General features: G+C 32.7%; 1 protein-coding gene across 1 annotated transcript in view; it reads right to left on the reverse strand.

Moving 5' to 3' along the window:
* sbf2 (SET binding factor 2) overlaps window positions 1–4,542 on the reverse strand; it is a 143,150-nt gene that overhangs the window by 129,381 nt on the left and 9,227 nt on the right. The window lies entirely within an intron of this gene.

Below are 4,542 nucleotides of genomic sequence, written 5' to 3' on the forward strand. Positions count from 1 at the left end.
CCTGCAAGCACTTTATTTTTCATTGATATTAAGCAGATGTACTAATTCTTTTGTTCAGATCAAAATGTTGTGACATTGTATGTTTTAATACATGTTTAATTTTAAACTTAAACTGTGAACCTTTAAAGCAGGGTCTAATATATATATATATATATATATATATGGTCTATAACAGCTTACATTTTATACATTTAATTTAACTAAAGAATCCTGCAAGCACTTTATTTTTCCCCCTTTACTCATACTGCACAAAAGGTGTTTCAATGACGTTGAATGTTACAGGGACTAATTAATGCAAATGCAGATCCCACTGTGTTCTGGTTAAATAACTTTTTTTTTTTTAGGGTTTGCATATGGTGAAGTGTTCTTAATGACAGCTTTCCTAAAATTATATCCTAGCCTATTCCTAATATAAGAAATAAATATCCCAATATATCGTCTTGCTTACAGTATCGCAACATATCGTATCACAACCCCTGTAATCGTGATACGTATCATATCACCAGATTCTTGCCGATACACAGCCTTGTTTAATTCATGCAGTGCTTTACATTTTGATAACTTTATTCAACTTCTGTATTATCTCTTACTTGAATGTTACTGTTAAATAAACCTACAGTACCTAAAAACACTGCTTATATCATTTATGTCTTTGTTTTATTACATTTGTCCTTTTGTTTGTTACTTGCATCTATGTTCTTATGATTAATAACAAAGATAAAATAACATAAATTACTATATCATGATATAAACTGTTATTGTAAAACAATTACTCATATTGCGAAATAAGATTTTGGTCATATTTCCCACCCCTCATGCCCTCAAATATAAGTCAAATGAGTGTGATTTTGTGACACGTGAACTTTTTCACCATCTGAGTTTGACGGGGCAATTGAGCTTAATAATGACCATCTAATTTGGCTTTATCCTTTTATGCTAACTTACCAATGTTGCAAAGATCTACACATACCGATAGGCTTGGCTGTATCATAGACTGGTAGTTGCTCACCATAGGCCTGTGTGGTGGCACTGGCATGTGATTATTATTATTTTTTTTTTATTATTATTCATTTATTTATTTTTTAAAGGGGGAGAAAATGCTCAAAATGCACAGGGGTATTTTTTTAATTAATAGATAAGATAATGAACTATATGCTCCAACAAAAACATAAAATAACAGGAAAAGTTATTGAATAAAAGATAGTCCTCATGGAACATATATGAGGACTATCTATTATTCAATAACTTTTCCTGTTATTTTATGTTTTTGTCGTGGTATCGGTTCAGTAGTAGTATTGAGATTTTAAATTTTAGTATCGTGACAACACTAAACATGACTGTCGAAAAAAGGCAGTCTACTGCGGAACATGCTCTATTAATAGTGCATTAACTGCGAAAGAGACTGTTCCCCTTCTGTGCGCAGATGAGCAAAGTATACTTGGGGTTTCAGGCACACACATAAACATAATATTTGCTGCTGTCTGTGTCATTAATGTTAATCAAACATAAAAGACGGAAATCTCTCAAAAAGAGAGGAAATCTCTCACTGCCCTTGACTGAATCACTTTATAACTTTAATGAGAATCAATGTGCATGCTGTGTTTTAAAGTGATGCAGTGTTTTAAAGTTTAACTCAGGTTTTAAAGACACTTTTGACAACTGATTTTTAATGCAATAATGTGTTTTTTAAACTGTGCAAATAGGTAAGTCATAGGCTTGTTCCACTCTGGATATTCTCAATAGTAGGCTACATCTCAAAATTGGGAAGATCGCGATTCAGAACGTGGATTGTGATTGTGTGTTATAAGATCGTGATATGATATTTTGGGAAGATCTCCCACCCCTAATTCAATCATATTTTAAATTTTTCTGAACAAAACATCAGCTGTCCTTGAACATGCAACATGTGCTACCGCAATGCTCAGGTCCTGTAGATGGTTGCAAGGGCATTGCAGTATAGTTTCAACATTATGTGTAGCAATTTTTAGCATAATGTTATGTTGCTGTGGGACAGCAGACAAGGCTTTGCAATATATAGCTTTTTTATTTTGTGTTCTTTCTTGGTCAACTATGGCATGTGCAAGTTTCAAGTCACATATGACTTGGTGGTCTCTTTCTTCTTATACAGGGCTCTACAACTGCAGATCCGGGCCGATCATGAGGAAAATCGGCCAATTCCGATCCCTGGCCGATCGATCGGTGCATCTCTACTACTTATTACAACTGATCAAACAAAATTGTATAGAATGAAACACGGTTAACAATGTCAGAGAGTTGGGGTAGAGGTCATCCAATCCAAACTGCTCCAGATATTTCCATATTATCACTTATCAGGAAAATGAAAGTGATCAATCCAAGTTCATCAACAGTTCATCAGTGAAACCTTTCACCAGCTGCAGTGAGAAACAAAGAGACGTTTAAAGAAGGCAAATCATTTGACAAATTCAATCATCTTTGTTTTTCTATTTTAAAAGAACTATGAAGACATTTGCATTCATTTTTTCTGTCAAGCACATTTTGTCTGCTATAATAAACATCTTAATGGCAAACCCGAATGATCTAGTCCAAAACTGCAATATTTTATTGCAAAACAGCCACTTTGACCAAAACAAAGTGTCACTTCCGTGACACAATTCCAGTCGATATCACCACCTTATCTTTCCATGAAACAATCAACCCTGAAATCAACATCCTATTAGCCATAAAACATTAATAGAGGTGTTAAAATGAGATCAGTCGTAATAAACTTCAAAGATTTATATGGTCTGCCAATTGAGTTTTCCACTGTCCAGTGGCAGCAAAACATTTCCTCTGTACATCAGAAGTGTAATTTCTAGCCACAAGGCACTCATTTACGCTAGTAATGTTAGCATAGACTTCGCATTTGTGATTTTGCCAGGAATTGACTCTTTCGTTTAAAAGGAAATCAAAGCAGGAAGCAGATACCAATAACAAAACAGACATAAAAAGGAGGACTATCCCAACAGGACGATGCTGTGGATAAAAAGCTTCTTTTAATGACAAATAGTCAGTCATCAAGACATAATTCTCCAAACACAGGACACAAATCGTGTGTTTATTATTCCGATTCGGTGAGCAATGACAAATATAAATGATTCATAATTCAATTTTGATCGAAAATGCAATATAGATAAATATACATAAATGTTCTAAAACTAAATTAGCACTTATTTCATAAATATTTAGGCAAAAATCACTAACTAAACAAACCATTTTTATTTTTAGGATGTTTATTAAATGTTGACAAAACTGATGCAAAGGGAAGCTGACTTCACAGATGCTGATATTATCAAAAAGGGGCAAATATCAGTCAATTTATCGGCCTGGCCTGTATATGGGTCAAAGACAAAAAGGGTGTTTCAAGCATCAAAAAAAAAAAAAAAGTACAATACATTAGAATGTGTCCTTTTTAAGTTTATATTTTTCTGAACAAAAAATTATTATTATCATGCATTTTTTATTATGTTTGACAGAAGACGCGCACTAAAATGTAATTCAGTATAACAATATTTATATACCAAAAAATCTTGTTAGGCGTATTTAAAACATGAATCATTTGATGACATATTAAAAGACTCTATTTAAGCATCACAGTGCAGCCCTCAAATATCAATTAACTTATTTTTAAATATTTTAAATCTACTTTGAAAATGTCCTTCAAACCACTATGTTTTTGTAAGGAAGTGAAAATCATTTAAAATATATTAAAACTTAGTATGATCATATATTCTTATTTGTATTTTAATAAGTACAGGTCAGAATAAGTATATTGTTCCATTTTTATATAAATATATGTTACACTGAATGACCATGGTTTGTTACTCTGAATGACAATTTGCCAAAAAGAGAGATAGCATTGCCATTGTTCCCATAACTGAAATATTTTTTGTATTAATCTGTCATTAAATTAGTTTTAATAATAAACCTGAGTAAATGACTGCAGAAACAGATGTTGAAATATAATAAGCATTTTCACACCCTTCTCTTTTCCTGGCTAAAGGCACGTTCACACCAAGTACGGTAAGGATAAAGATTTTTAAAAAAATCAAATCAAAAAAGTGGAAAAAAAGCCCTTCTGTATAAAAGAATAGCAGATTCCACAGCACAACTAACGATACCTGCACAGAGAAACAATATTGTTGGAATCTCTCTTATATTGTTGGATTTTTTTTTCCAGCTGATGAATGATAAAAGCACTGACAGTCAATTAGAATTCATTCAACTTTAAAGAACTCGAGCATTTGAAGTGGCAGATAACAAATCTGCAGCACATGCTTAGAATGAACAGTCAGTGCTATTGTTCATCAGTGTGGAGGCTAACATAGTTACTGTTAATAGTTATTTTATAGTTAATGTTCTTGGTGTGAACGGGCTTTAAGAGTGCCACCCAAGCTACTGGGTCCACACTTACTTTATTAGCTTTTTACAGTGCCTAGTGACTCCCTCTGTTCATGGGTGTCTATAATTAATCAATAATCAAATTAAACAATACCAAAATGCATTCAAATATTAATATTTATT

Source organism: Sinocyclocheilus rhinocerous, unplaced genomic scaffold (genome assembly GCF_001515625.1).
Source record: "Sinocyclocheilus rhinocerous isolate Xijiao unplaced genomic scaffold, SAMN03320098_v1.1 scaffold539, whole genome shotgun sequence".
NCBI lineage: Eukaryota > Metazoa > Chordata > Actinopteri > Cypriniformes > Cyprinidae > Sinocyclocheilus > Sinocyclocheilus rhinocerous.